Here is a 15,628-nt window from a genome sequence, read left to right as displayed (position 1 = left end):
GTTATCACAAAAATTCAAAAGTTTAATTTCAAAAGCAAATATAAGGGGTTCCTGGGTTACTCAGTGGTTGAGCGTCTGGAGTCCTGGAATCTAGTCCCACATCGGGGTCTCCTCAAGGAGCCTGCTTCTCCCTCTGCCTATATCTCTGCCTCTCTGTCTCTCGTAAATGAATGAATGAATGAATGAATAAATAAATATCTTTTTTAAAAAAGCAAATGTAATTCAGCAATACAGTAAAAACATAATTCATCATGACCAAGTGAGTTTTATTTTTTATTTTTAAAAATATTTTATTATTTATCCATGAGAGACCCACAGAGAGCTGCAGAGACACAGGCAGAAGGAGAAGCAGGCTCCATGCAGGGAGCCTGATGTGGGACTCGATCCCGGGACTCCAGGATCACGCCCTCGGCTGAAGGCAGGCACCAAACTGCTGAGCCACCCAGGGACCCGCCCCACCAAGTGAGTTTTAATCTGGGAATTCAAGGGTGGTTTAAAAATAAAAAATTAATTAATTCACCTAACATGATAAAGGAGGAAAATCGTTTAATCAATTAATTAATTAATTAATTTTAAAGATTTTATTTATTCATGAGAGACAGAGAGAGGCAGAGACATACGCAGAGGGAGAAGAAGGATCCTTGTGAGGAGCCTGATGTAGGACTCAATCCTGGGACTCCGGGATCATGCCCTGAGCAGATGGCAGATGCTCAACTGCTGAGCCACCCAGGTGTCCCAAAAAAGGAGGAAAATCATGATAGATACCTAAGAAACATTTAACAAAATTTGAAAACCACTCATGGTAAGCCTTTCAGCACACTATGAATAGGGTGGAGTATCCTCTACTTGATAAAAGGAATGTATAAAAAACCTTCAGCAAACAGCACACTTAATGGTGGAATATTGAAAATTTTCATACACTGAGACTTGGTGTCAGACAAGAATGGCCACTCTCGCCATTTCTATCCAATGTTGCATAGATGGTCCTAGTCAGTGCAATGAAGCAAGTAAAAGAAATAAGAGATTTGAGCAGTAGAAATAGAATTACCATTATTTTCATTTTACATGATTATGTACATAGGAAGTCCAGAAGAATCTATAGACAAACTATTAGAATTGATAAGTGAATTCAGAAAGATGAATTGTATTTCTATGTACTAGCAAAAAATAGACCAAGAAAGTTTTTAAAGATTTTATTATTTATTATTTGTAATAATAAAACATCAAATACTTAGGAATAAATCTCATGAAAGATGTAGAAAGCCTGAAAACTAAAAACAAGCAAACAAACAAACAAAAACTCCCCTCCAAAAAAACCAAAAAAATATTATGGAGAGAATTTCAAAAAGGTTTAAATTAAGGGCTAAACCATATCTGTGGATTAGAAAACAATATTATAAAGATGTCAGTTCTCTTCAAGTTAGCCTACAGAATCAATGTGATCCCATTTAAAAATCCCAGCAATTGTTTTTGGTGGCAAAATTGACTAATGGGTCCTAAAATTCAGATAGGAATACAAGGGACCAAGAATAGTTCACACAATCTTGAAGAAGAATATAGCTGGAGGACTCTAACAGACACTAAGACCTAGAAAGTGGAAGTAATTAAGACATTGTGGTATTGGCACCAGGATATAGAAAGTGAAAAATGGAAAGAATAGAAAATTCAGAAACTGACCTACACATATATAATTACCTAACTGATGACAAGAATGACACTGTAGGTATATTGGCAATTATTTTAAGAAAAAGATGGTGCTGGGTCAGTTGGATAGCCATGTAGAAAAAAATTTATCTTGACCCCTACCTCACATCACACACAGAAATCAGTTCCAGATGGATTACAAATATAAATGTGAAATGCAAAACAATGACGTTTCAGAGAAAACATAGGGGAACAACTTGGAGTAGACAGATTTCTTAAATAAGATGAAAAAAAAATGCTATCCATGATGGAAAAAAATTGATAATTTGGACTGTATAAAAATAAAGAGTGCTTGTACATGAAAGGACTGGGTTAAGAGAATAACAAGATAACCCAAAGAATGGGAGACTATATTTACTATAGATATATATGACAAAGGACTCATAATCCAGAGTATATTAGGCAACCCAATAGAATGTGCAACAAAGGATATCAAGGTGAACAATAAACATGAAAAAGTGTTCAAATGAATTAGTTACAAAGAAAATGCAAATCAAAACTATAATGATATGCCACCATACACCCACCAGAATGGATTAAAGAAAAGAACATGGAAATGGCTAAGTATTGGTGAAAATGAGGAGCAGCCCAAACTCTCCTGCCCCTCTGCTGGGAGAGTAAATTGGCCTGACTCTGGAAACTGTGAGGCAGCATTTGCCAAAGCCAACATAGGCTTACCCTACAACCCAGCAGTTTCATTACCAAAACACATGCACAAGAATGCTTATAACAGTCCCCTTTATAATAGCCAAAAACTTGAGGTTACCCTGATATCCAAATATTAGGGTTGCTTGGAGAACAGAATTGGATATCGTGAGACAAAAGACCAGGAAAGAAAGAGGAGGCTGTGTGACGGCAGGCCATGCAGAAAATGGTTGCAGCAGCAGTGGGGAGGGCAGGAGCACCACAAGGAGATAAAGCCCCCTGACTTAGAAGTGGGAGGGTTGTGGAAGGTGATGGGGAAGCAAAAGTCTTGGCCAAGGTCCTCTAACCAAGGCTCCTGGGAGGATCACTGTCCATTCACTGAGGAAAGAAATCCTGGAGGAAGAAGAAGTGTGGGGCGAGGGTGGAGGATGTTTAGTTTGGTCAGCACTAGGATTGAGATGTCTGTGGGACCAGGAGAGAAGGCAATTCAGAGATACATGACACTTCCTAAGCCCTGACTTCTTTACCCTCAAGTCACTAAAGGATACTGGGCAAATGTCATAATGAAAGGAGAGGTGGGCTTGAAGATAGAGGCCAAATGGACTTTGGCCTGATCCAGGACTGTGGAAGCAGATGGAAGGTAAAGAAATAAGACCATGTACTCTGTTCTTTAGTCTTACTGTCTGCCATTGCTGGGGTAGTGTTTCTACCTTTCCAGCCTCCAGTCCCCAACTCTGTTCCTTGGGTTCTCTGAATTGGATTTTGGCACACACAGGGGTGGGGGACAGTTTGGGCATCATCCATCTCTGCTCTTTCCCATAAACCCTCACTGCACAAGATGGCCCTGACCTCCCTCCTTCCAGTTCCTCCCTCGTCTTCCTCCAGGCTCCATTTCAGGCCATGCTTCCTGAAGAGAGAATCTTATGCATCCCCTCCCTCCTTTCCCCTGCAAGGAATAAATACTCAAAAGACTTTCTAGCTTAGATCTCAGAGGTCAAATAAGTTAGAGCCCTCAGTGGGCAGATGTGGAAACTGAGGCCCAGAGATAGAAAAGGATCTGTTGAAGGTTACTTTGAAAGAGTTAATGACAGAGGGTGGGCAAATTCAGACCTCCTAGTGCCCTAGGCCTTGATTTCTTCCTCTCCTTTTGAGAAAGAAAACAGGAAAAAGGAAAGAAAGAAAGGGGAAAGATGGCAAGGCAGAAAAAAAACTACTGAATAAAAGAGGCACAGGAAGGCAGAAAAGAGACAGGGACAAACTCCAAGAGAGAGCTGAGAGAAAGGAGAGAGGGAGAGATGAAGACAAGAAATAGAGAGATACAGAAAGAGCAAAAATGAAAGAAGGAAAGAGGGAAAGGGAAAGGAAAAAGAGAAAAACGGAAAGAACAGGGCCAGTAAGTAGAGCAGGCTGGCCTTCCTGCTCCTGCAGGCACCGGCAGGAACTGAGACCCCAGCCCTGTACAAGGCAGAGATGGGTGGCCCCAGAAATCCTTACCTGCCAAACTCCGGCAGCCCTCAGAGGCCCAAACCGGAACTGAGCAGTTGATCTAAGCAGAAAACAAACAGAACAAAATGAAAACACACTGGCTGAGCCTACCTCCACCCTGGGCTGTGGCTCTGTGCATTCATTGGTCCCCGGGAGGCCACTGGGTAAGCAACGCACAGCTTTTGTAACCCTTCTCTCTCTGTGTCCCCCCAACCCACAGCCGCTCCCCACCAGGAGCCATAGACTCAGCTCAGGATGCCTCTTGGGCCCTGGGAGGTAAGGGGGGGGCATGCATTCTCTGCCCTTGGCCTAGCAAAGAAATGTAAGGCCAGTGGGGTAGAAGGCTGACAAGGAGAGGAAACAGTGGAGAAACAGAGCCCTGTCTCCTCCTCATACAGAGTTGGGGGTTCTTAACCAGCCCAAAGCATATCCTGGGTATGTCAGAGGTAAGAAGGCTGGCAGGGCAGGCAAGAGGAGCAGGGTCGTGGACCAGGGTTGAGAAGGGTGCACTCTGAACACCTGCCATTAGTACCATGTGTTACTTTTCATCTTCACTGGGTTCTAGAGCTAGAAACCATGAAGAAAGAGTTTCAGTTTATGCTATAAATATACATTAATAAGTATATATATGTGTGTGTATATACTATACAGATATGTATATAGCATACATACAAATATACATTATTATTAATAATGACTCAAGTGATAACTAATATTAGTCTTGTGCTTGGTAGTTACCAAACACACACAGACAACTCACTGAATCCTCTTAGCCCTACTTTGCAGTCCTATGAATAGCTATTTTACAGAGGGAGAAACTGAGGCTTAGGTGGTGAATTTGATTAGGTACCTAGCTGTGTTTAAGCCTGAGTAAGTGAGACAAGGTCAGTGGACTCTGGCTGTGATATAATGACCAGAGCAAGTATTCAGAGGTGAAAAGATGCTTCCCTAAACTCAGAGGCATCACCCAGACCTAGAACCTTCTCATGTCATTCAAGGGAACACACAGATGCAAGCAGTGCATGTAGGGGAAGTTGAGAGAGGGGACACAGGGTAGGAGTAACTATGGGCAGGTAGCAGAAGTCCTGTGGCAGGGGCCACCTCAAGATCCAGAGAGGTTCTCAGGGGCTGGCACTTCCCTTCAGGATTGGAATGGCAGGGGGCTCAAACAAAAGTATGGAGTCAATATTTATTATTAAGTACTTCAAATGATAGTGGTTAAGAATACAGATAATGATAGTAATTACTTTATGGAGTTTGTGAAGATTAAATGTGTTATTTCAAATAAAGCACTGGAAAGAGTGCCTGGCACATGGTGAGCCTCAAATATTAGCTCCTGATGTCCTTGTCACTGTTGGTTATTTGCCAGGCCTGCACTGAACACTAGGACAGCATGATTCTGTGAACAAAAGTACATGTGGTCGCCATCCTCATGGAGTTTTGAGTATGGTAGGGAAGATGGCCTACTCACAAAGCACACAAAAAAAGTAAAATTACAATAGTGAGTAATGCTATGGAGGAGAGGTCCATAGTATCATGAGAGTGAAATGCTGGGTAGCATGTCCTCGCCAGGAAAATACAGAGAAGTTCCCCCAAGGAAGATATATATAGAAGTAGGAGTCAAAAACAGAGAGAGGGAAAGAAAATCATCTCAGTTAGAGGACACAGCATGTGCAAAGGCCCAGTGATAGGAGGGATCTTGATAAAAGATGTGGGTGGGAAGGTAGGTAGGGACCAAAGCAGTGCAGACCCTGTAATCCATGCCCAGGAGTCTTGCTTTTATTGTAAAAACAAAGGGAAACCAGGGGAGGATTGTTCTTTAAAAATGTATGTATGTATTTGAGAGTGGGAGTGTGGGAAGTGGGCCAGGGGCAGAGGGAGAGACTCTCAAGCAGACTCCTCACTGAGCACAGAGCCCAACATGGAGCTCCATCTCACTACCCATGAGATCATGACCTGAGCCAAAATCACCAGTCGGACGCTCAACCTACTGAGCCACCCAGGCATCCCAAGGGAAGGATTTTAAGGATGGAGTAGCATGATTAGGAAAAGACAATGCCTAACTCTTGGTTGGGAGAGATCTCTAGCTTGGGGGTGAGGATAAGGTTCACATACAGAAGGGTGGGCTGGTTCCATCAATGTTTGGTCTTGGGTAGCCCCTTTCCCTTGGGCTTCAGTTTCCATCTGTATCTCAAATGGTCTGTGAAGCCAACTGTAGGAGCCATCTTCTCTTCTGTCTGCCTTCAGTGCCCCCTGTTAAGAGGAGAAGGCAGGGAAGATACCCTAAATGTAACCCAGCCCTCTCCTGTCTTTCCATCCTCCCTACACCTTCCTAATGCCTGCTCCCTCACCACCACATGGGACTCTGTGGGAAAGAAGGCCATTTAGGGGCCAAGATCCTTCCTCCTCCATCCATGGCTCATTTCTGTCAGCCTCAGGCCACCATGGGATCGGGCCCATTGAACCCTAGGACCAGAAGAAGCTGAAGGGATTCCCATAGTGGTTGCTGGTTGTGCTGGAAGGCCCAGAACCACAGGCAGCTGGGAGAGGCTGCCCCTTCAGGATGATGGAGTGGGTGTGACATAAATTTCTCAGGACAGGCAGGAAAAAAGTATTTATAGCCCCTCCTTGCCAAGTCTGGTTCCAATCAGGCCCCTGACTGGCCCACTCTGCTCCCTACACCCACCACACCGGGCTGGCTCCTCCAGAAACCAGAGTCATTTAGGGCTTTTGTCTTCTTCCTCGTCTTACTGTCTAAGAAACATACACAAAGACAAACACACATACATAGCCCTTTCCCTTCTAGGCCTCTGTGGATCCGCATGAGTATATACATATGCACATATCCATATAGACAGATGGTCCCCTGGGGTTCTGTGTCCCCACACACATACACAGATGAACAGATACACACACACACACACACACACACACACACACATTACCACCACTACCACTGTCACCACACACTCACACTGTAGAGTGGCCCTGGTGGGTTGAAGAAGGCCTTAGCCTCAATGCTAGCCATGAGCCCCAGACAACAACATACTGTTGAGTTGGGCACCAAAAGACCCAGGAAGTGCCTTCCTTCAGTAACAACCCTTGGCAGGGCTGCTTTCCCCTGCTCCTGTTCTCAGCCCCCTGGCTGCCATGGCAACAGCCTTCCAGCTCTGCCATCCAAGGCACAGGAATGCCTTCTCTAGAGCACGATGAGGCTCTGGTCAGGCTCTGAGCAACCTAGGAAGGCCTTCTAGGGTGCTCTGGACAGGCATATGAGCCCTAGCTCCCTTAAGCCTAGTGGCACAGGGGCGTCAGGCGAGCCCTACTCCAGCTCGGCTTGACCTTCTTTCCCAGGCTTCTCTGGTTCTCCAACTTATCCCTGCCCTCAGCTGAGGCCACCAAAGTCCTCACTCGGCCACCCAAGACACATTTGTCTCTCTTGATCTGAGCTGAATGAACTTCTCCTATCATGGGCCTCTCTTTCTACATGAATGCTCAGGCCATTTGGTTCCTCTTGGTGAAGCCAGAAGGAGCCCTCCTGCTTATTCATGTTGTATGGATCTGGTCATTGCCCAGCAGGTCCCAGAAGTCAGTTCCTCTCCACATCAGTGGTCTCACACCTGTGGAAGATCAAGTAGGGGTAGTGCTCACTCCAAGCACAACTTGGGGAGAACTTGGGGCTAAGGGAATCCAATGATTTCTTTGCTCCTTTCACTCCAGAACAAGCAGAATGGCCTAAGGGAGAGGCTACTTTACATGAGAGGGTACCATCCTCCCTCCTTGAGAGGCAGTATGATGCAGGGCTTGGGTATGCCAGAACTGGGTTCAAATCCCTCATTACCCTGTGCCAGCTCTGTGAACTGAGGAACTAAGTCAAATATATTGGTGGTGTTCTTGTCAAGATCTAACATGCCCAGAGCATGTGCCATAGTCAATACGTGCCCATTCTAGTTGCTTCCCCCTGACTCTGCCCCACTGCAATGGAGAGCCCCTTGGGAGAAAGGCAGAAGGAGGAAGAGAACTGCCATTTGTTACATTCCAGGTTTTTTTACATTCATTACTTTGTGTAATACTCCTTGCATCTGTATGAGGTACTTAGTATCAGTATCCCTGACTCGGAACCCATTTTCTTTGGTTCCTGAGCACACAAGGGGACATTATCCCATGCTGCGGAGACAGTGGGGGTGGGAGAGGGGAGGAGGGGTTGCTTTCTAAATTTTTTTTTCATTTTTTAGATATATTTATTTATTTTATTTTATTTTGGTATATTTTTTATTGGAGTTTGATTTGCCAACATACAGGATACCATCCAGTGCTCATCCCATTAAACACTGGTTTTGACAGGGTTGCAGCCTGGGAGAAGAAGGTTTGTCAGGCTTCCTCAGCTGCTTCTCTCCTCTAGGGACACTGCACAAACCAACTGGATGCCAGGGCCTGGCCACACACTGGCTCCAGAGTGACTTGGAAGACAACTTTATGAGGCAGAAAATCCAGCATCCACTCCTGGGAGCAGCAGCAGCAAAGTAGTTTGCCTGGCTTGCAGTAAAGGAAACTCCATGCCTCCTGCCCAGATAATTCAGAGTCATGACCACACCTGGTCCCAGGTATTTCCCAGGTTCCTTGAGCAGGGAAACCTCCAAGAAAGGCTCCAGTAAGGGAGATTTCGGCTGCACAGGATGGAAGTCAGAGTTCTACAAAGGTGGACCAGTTGCTTAGAAGGCAGTGAGTTTCCTGTCAACTGAAGGTGTGTGAGCAGAGGCAAGCTAGAGAAAGGGTTAGCCCCTTCATACAGGTCAGGGGCTCTTGGCCTGGAGGTTGCCCATGAAAGGGACCCACGAGACTCAGGGGATCCCTGAGATCATGTGTGCTTGTATGCTTTTATAAGAACTGAGCTCGTTGCTTTCGTTGGGTTGTTCAAAGGCCTGCAACCCCCAAGGTCACGCAGATAAGGAAATAGAGCCTTGGACAGGGCATGGCTTTCAGGTTTCGAACTGGTGTAGGAGTCTATACTGTTTTCTATGACACAAAATGCTGTCTTATCATAGTGTAGGTTGATTCTCAGGACAGCTCAGAGAGATGGGTACTGTTGTTGCCATTTTCCAGAGAAAGATTCTGGGGTCAAAAGAGGGAAAAGACCTTGCCTAGGTCCCACAACCACTGAAAGAAGCCAAGACTAGATCCCAGGTCTCCTGCTGATTGCGTTTCCCCCAAAACTCCATTTAGTCCTCACTCTTTAGAGAACTAACAAGCAGAGATGCCCAGATTGAGAACTGAGGATGCCTTCTTCCTGCTCTCCATATTCTGTGGGTTGGCCTTCCCATTGCACCCCATAGTCTCATTTGGGACAGTGGCCAGGGCTTGGAGAGGGCATGGGAAGAAGAGGTAGAGTAGCAGCCATCCCTCCTCTCCAGAGAATTTCCATTTCTACTTGAACCCTGCTTGCAACTAGATGTGATTCCAGGGAATCTGGGTGGCTGATACTCAGACCCACACAGATGTGCAGGTGCCCTGTATAAGCAGCTTCCTGCTGCTTGACTACTAGGCCAGAAAAAGATGCAGCAGTGGCCTCTCCAGAGTAAAGAGTCCTCAGGGCCAATATAAGGAGTTCAGCTTCTCTCCTTATATGCTGCCACTTCTCTGTTAGAATTAAAAAAATAAAAGGAAACTAGCATCTTTGTGGAACTCTCAGAAACATATGACTGAGGACAAAATGTCCTCCTCTACACACACACCCCCTCCAACTTTTGCTATGTCCCTGAAATGGGGCTGACAAGTGAAGCCAGAGCTCTCCAGGCATCTGCTATTCTGGGGATGAGTTGTGGAGGTGTGTATCCAGAAAGGAGCTATGAACAAAGGCCAGGAGGTGAGGAGGTAAGCCATTAGCCAAAAGTCTCATCAAGCAGGGACAGGGACTGACCAAGAGAAGCCCACAGGTATGGGAGCCTTGTCCCCGAGACCCGGAATACCACAGTCAAAACAGGCTGTGTAGTAAAACTGTCTCCAGCTGAGCTGATGAGCCTCTGTGACCCAGTAATGCACTTGATTTTTTAAAAAATCCCTGTGCATTTCTGTTCTGATCATAAAAGCCAAATGTACTCATAGTGAAGAATTCAGAAAATAATGAGAAGTACAAAAAAAGAAAATGACTAACCACGTGACCTTAGGGGAGTCACTTAACCTTTCTGCGCCTCAGTCTCTTCATCTGTAAAAGGGGATGATACAGTATTTATCTTGTAGGGTAGTCAGAAGGATATTAATATGTAAAGTGATGAGTACATACATGAAAGTTTCTGGCCCTTTATACGTGCTATACAAATGTTAACTTGTTTTATTTTTAAGTAGTTTCCATGCCCAGCATGGCACCCAAAAGGGGGCTTGAATTCATGACCCTGAGATCAGGACCTGAGCTGAGATCAAAAGTCAGGCAATCAATTGAGCCACCCAGGTACCCCTACAAATGTTAAGTTTTATTATTATAGTCCAGTACAATTCCACTACCTAGACTCATACATTGTTAATAATTGATTGATTTTCTTTTCATCTTTGTATGATAGTCCGAACTATTTGTAGTTTGTAAAAAAAATAATTAGGACTAAACTGTTTATGTGAATTGGTATTTTGCATATTTTAACTTAGCATTATAGCATAACATTTTCCATATCATTATATACCCTTCAAAACATCCTTCCAGGTTGTATGTAATTCTATTTACTCCATTTTCTAATGTTGGACATTTAACTTATTAGGATTTTATGGATAGCTTTTATATACATTTTAACCCAAATTTGCAAATACTTCTTTAGTACTGATTCCTTTAGGTGTAATTGTTGTTTTAAAGTATATACCTATATTCACGGGTCTTGACAGTTCCAAATTGCCCACCAAAAAGGCTATACCAAAGTACACTTTCAGCAGCAGTCTATGAGATTACCCATCTCAGTGCAACCTCACCGGTATTGACCACTTCATTTTTAACCTTTGTTCAGTAGATGGACAAAAAGCTATGTTCTCTGTATTCCACTTGATTGGAGTCAGGAATGGGGTGGAGTGCCAGGGGAAGGTTATTAAGTAGAGTTGGCACTATAGTCTCAAGCTCAGCAAAGGGGCTGAGGAGTGCCTGGCCATGGCTGGATTCAGACATACTGCCTGCCTGAAGAACAGGCAAGAGTGACAAGAAAAGCTGTGGTCATGTGGGGTCACTCTAAGAAACTGAGAAAATATTGTAGTACTAGGGGAATGAAGCCCAACAAGATGTGATTGCCAGTCCTTGTAGTTGGCCAAAAGTCCTCCCCCAAATTTGTGTGGAGTTCCCTGCCTGGCTAGACAATAATAATTATAATGAAAATTGGGCTTTGGAAATGCAAATATTGCAAAAATGCAAAGTTGCATGGAGTGACTAGAGGCCCGAATAATGACTCTGGACTCTGGTTGAAAAGGAACCACAGAAGCTTTCAGAGAAATAGAAGATGGGGAGGCCATAGAGCTCTGATAGCAGCTGGGTGTGCTATGGAAGATGGGCTGGCCACCAGGAAAGAATGTGGAACTGGAAGGCCCAGAAGAAATCTTGCATAGGCATGTGCAACTCCCTAGCTCAGGCAGGCATCCTAGGACTATGCAGACATGAGCTAAGGGCAGGAGCTTATGGCTGGACTGGGAAGTACAAAATGCAGGCCCAGGCCACTCAGCAGAAAAGGGGCTGGCCTGGGGATAATGTGAACCAATGAGTTTCAGAGCACAATGCCATCAAGATGCAGGCTTATATTAACACTAGATTACAGTTCTGTTTATTGAGCAGCCAACTCTTTGTCAAGCATCAAAGGAGGGATCAATAATACCTACTGGACGTAGGGAAACTAGGACACAGGATGGGTAAGTAACACATCCCAAGTTATACAGGCAGTAGTGAACAGAGGTAGAAGCTGACCACAGGCTTTGTGTACTTAGCCCCTTTAGGCAATAACTCAGGCCTCTCTAGAAGATGTCCTCGGGTAGAGTTGCTGGCAATGTCTCCTCAACGTTGTCTTGAGTACAGGAGCATTGCTGGCTAGGGCTCCTGAAGGAGGTTTTCTAAAGGATGGTGAAAAGTTGTTTGTTCAAGAGCACAGAGACCAACAAAACTCACTGGGTTGCTGTGAGAATGTCAATGAGATTGTATATTTGGTCAATAAATACTGCTGGAGCACCTGTGTTCTGCCACACCTAGGGCTGGGCAACTGCGGAGCGCAGTGACAAACAGGAAATCCAGCCCCAGCCCCTGGTCCCAAGAAGCTCTCAGTTCAGTGAGGCACCTTATGTGTGTCTCTGAGCTCCCAACACAAAGGTGGTCCAGAGCAGTGGCTCAGCAGCATTACTTTCCTGGCTTTGATTCCCATGTGTGTAGGGTTCATGGTCTACAAAATGCTTCTCATGCATCAGCATATTTGATACCCATGATTGGCAAGATCCATTAGATTTCAGGTGTGGGGGATCCCTGGGTGGCGCAGCGGTTTGGCGCCTGCCTTTGGCCCAGGGCGCGATCCTGGAGACCCGGGATCGAATCCCACGTAGGGCTCCTGGTGCATGGAGCCTGCTTCTCCCTCTGCCTGTGTCTCTGCCTCTCTCTCTATCTCTCTGTGACTATCATAAATAAATAAAAATTAAAAAAAAAAGATTTCAGGTGTGGAAATCAAGGTCCAAAGAGGTTATATCCCTCACCTACAATCATACAGATGGGAAAGGCAGAGGCAGGGCCTAAGACCCTGGGGCTCCTCAGTCACTTCCTGGCTTTGGCCTCAGATCTCCTACTTCCTCTTTAGGCTTAGCCACCTAAAAAGCAAGCTAGGAATACTAGGGGCTCCTAGTATTCCTGACCAGCCACCTGACCTATCCTTAGCTTGTTTTTAAAAATCCTCACATCCCATGTGAGCTATAGCACAAAATTCTCCTAGTGTCAGTGGGCTTAGAGGAGGAACAGGGCCTAGGATAGTACCTGTGTCCCCAAATCAGCCTTTTCTATGAAGTCCTGTTTCAATGTATACAGCATCTAGACTTATGAGATCAAATATCTTAAGCTTTCCATGGTGTGAAATTCTGAATATATCTTTTAAAATCTTTGTGTTGCCAAAATATCAGAAAATGGGTTTTCTGTGTCCATAGAGAATTTTCTAGGCATCTGGACAAGAGATGTTGGGTCAACCTGAGCCAGTGGGTATGAATAAAAAGGGCCATTGTTTAGGCATTGGGTTCAAGGTCTATTATTCATTCATTGATGGAATAAATCAAGAATAATCCAGAGAAGGCTCACATGGAGGGGTAGAAAGCCCCTCTTGATCCTCCTTGTCCTGAGAGACAGAGAGAGAAAGCTTCTGGATCCCCAGATTCTTGACCTAAGACTTCTCAGACACTGAGAGGTTGCTCTCAGTGTCTGACTACAGAGAAGGGGAAAGAGGTACTGAGCATGACAAGGACTGTGCCAGATGCATTCACATAGGTGATCTCCTTCTTTCTTTGCAACCATTCCATAGGGTAGATGGTATTCCTATTTTATAGATTAGGAGACCACAGCTCTGTGATATGAGGCAGCTGGCTCAAGGCCCCAAAGCAGGTACTTGCTGGAGCAAGAATTAAAATCTAAATCTTAATAGACTGCAGAGGCCTTGATTTTTCCTCTACATCACACACACAAGAGAGAGATAGGATGTTAGGAATGCTCCTGAGGCCACTGCGAACAACAGTGACAATGCAGGGCAAGCTAGGCCAAGCCAGGTGCCTGCCCCAGGTGCTTCCTCATGAGTTTTTCCTCAGTTGTCTGTCTCTTTCCTTCACAGAGTAAAGCCCAGAGGAAATGTCTCACCTCTCCAGGCATTTGTGGGAGGCTGAAGATTTGTATCTAGAAAGGGCAGAAAGAGGGCTGGTGACCTCAGCCCAGAGGAAAGCCCTCGTGGAGTGCTTCTGGCCCTCTCCGCACCCCTTAGAGCTTCCCTGGAGCCCTTGCTAAGCCTCTCTGCTGGGGTTTTTCCAGAATTCCAGGGAAATTCCAGGAGTCAAGGATATCAATGTTCCTCCTACACAGTTACAGCCTCTCACCAATGTGAGAGACTCATTGATCACACTCAGCTGGTCTCTCTTTTGAGTATGGTGTGTGAGTACACACACACACACACACACACACACACAAAAGTGGTCAACTAAATTCACAAGCCACTAGCAAAATTCCACATCCTCTTATCCTGCTTATACTTCAGCAACTCACCTCACTCTGTGCAGGGGTCACAGTGATGCTTAGAGACCAGGTTCTGCCAAGTCTAGGCCTAGAGGTGCCAACCCTCTCTCCTCTGATCTCTCTTTCCTCTTTCTTCATCCTTCCTCTTCTCCTTCCCTTTTCCTTCTCCCAGACAGAGGTCCCTCCCTCTTCCAAAGACCACCCAGGGCTTAGCCACCCCTCACCTCAACACACGCATATCACCAGTCAAGTCCCATCATCACAAAGAAAGAGGGTAAGACCAGAGTCTGCTGGGATGTGGGTGGCTGTAGGCCCAGAAAGGCCAGGAACAGGAACTGTTTGGTGGATGGGTTGTAGGGAAATGTGTGAGAAGAAGCATTTAGGAAGCAGTAGACCAGGCCAGAGAGCTCTGCTGGACACTATGGGCCCAGGTAAGAGGTCTGCTTCCAGAAGAGACCATGAAAGAAGTACAGTTAGAGACAGTACAACATAGTGGTTGAAGGTAGGGCTTTGATGCCTGTTTGGCATCAGCCAGACTGCCAGGTGACATGGGATAGTTACTTAATCTGTGTCTCATTCTCCTATAAAATTGGAACAATCATAGTAACCTGCCTCACAGGGTGGTTTTATAGGCTCTAGTGCACTGACACATGTAACATGCCTGACACAGTGGAAGCACTAAATAAAGGTGTGCTATTATTTCAAGAACCACCAGTATCAGCATCTCTCCCTGACCCCCTAGCTCCTCAATCACTCATTTTTTTTCCTGCCTCTGCAGACATCAAATCAGCCAAAGATTTTCAAGCCAGTCCTAGCAGAGGCCATATGACTTAAGCAGCCTCAGTTCTCACTCATCCTCATCTTCTGACACTCTGCTTCATTCTTCTTCCAGCACCACCCATGGATTGGGGCCCCAGATTGCCCCTAACATTGTAGCTTTCCCTATGCTTGTATCCCTCGGTTGTCAGCCCTGGTAATTTGCTCTGTTTAGCCTCTGGCTGGTCCCTCTCCAAGAACTATAAACCCCCTTATCCAGACTCCCAGACCAGGGAAAGGCTGACACTGGCTCAAGAGAACTGCTTGTGCACATTTCTTTCCAAATCCACATTCAATGGTGTCATGTTGATAGCTTGTATTCAGTCACTATGGGAGTATTTGCACCATGGTAATTGGTAAACACTATGAATCAAGGCTTTTTCCTCTCAGTGAGCAAGTGGTTAAACACCTACCAGCATAACACCACTTGTACCAACTGATTAGTTCCTCCATATAGCACCCTGGGCTTCTCCCTACACCATGACTGCTTTTCTCTCAGACACTGGATCCATCTATAGCAGACTCTCTGCACCAGTGTTCCCCATCTAATTAATATCCAGTGGATGGTTATTCCTCTTGGAATATCAGGGCCCACTGTTATGTGAGTCTTTGCCCTTTGGCACCAAACCTTGCATACTTAGGAACTCCCCTCACTACTTCCCAATCTTCAACCCAGCAGAGTTCAGGAGTCTCAGGTCCCCACCCCTTCCCCTTCTCTGCCTGTACAGTGTTGCCCCAAGGAGCCAGCAACTTCATATCCAAGTCCTGAGCAAGCCA

Source organism: Vulpes lagopus, chromosome X (assembly GCF_018345385.1).
Source record: "Vulpes lagopus strain Blue_001 chromosome X, ASM1834538v1, whole genome shotgun sequence".
Taxonomy (NCBI): Eukaryota; Metazoa; Chordata; class Mammalia; order Carnivora; family Canidae; genus Vulpes; species Vulpes lagopus.
The sequence above is the reverse complement of the archived record's forward strand: the minus strand, read 5'-3'. Positions refer to the sequence as shown.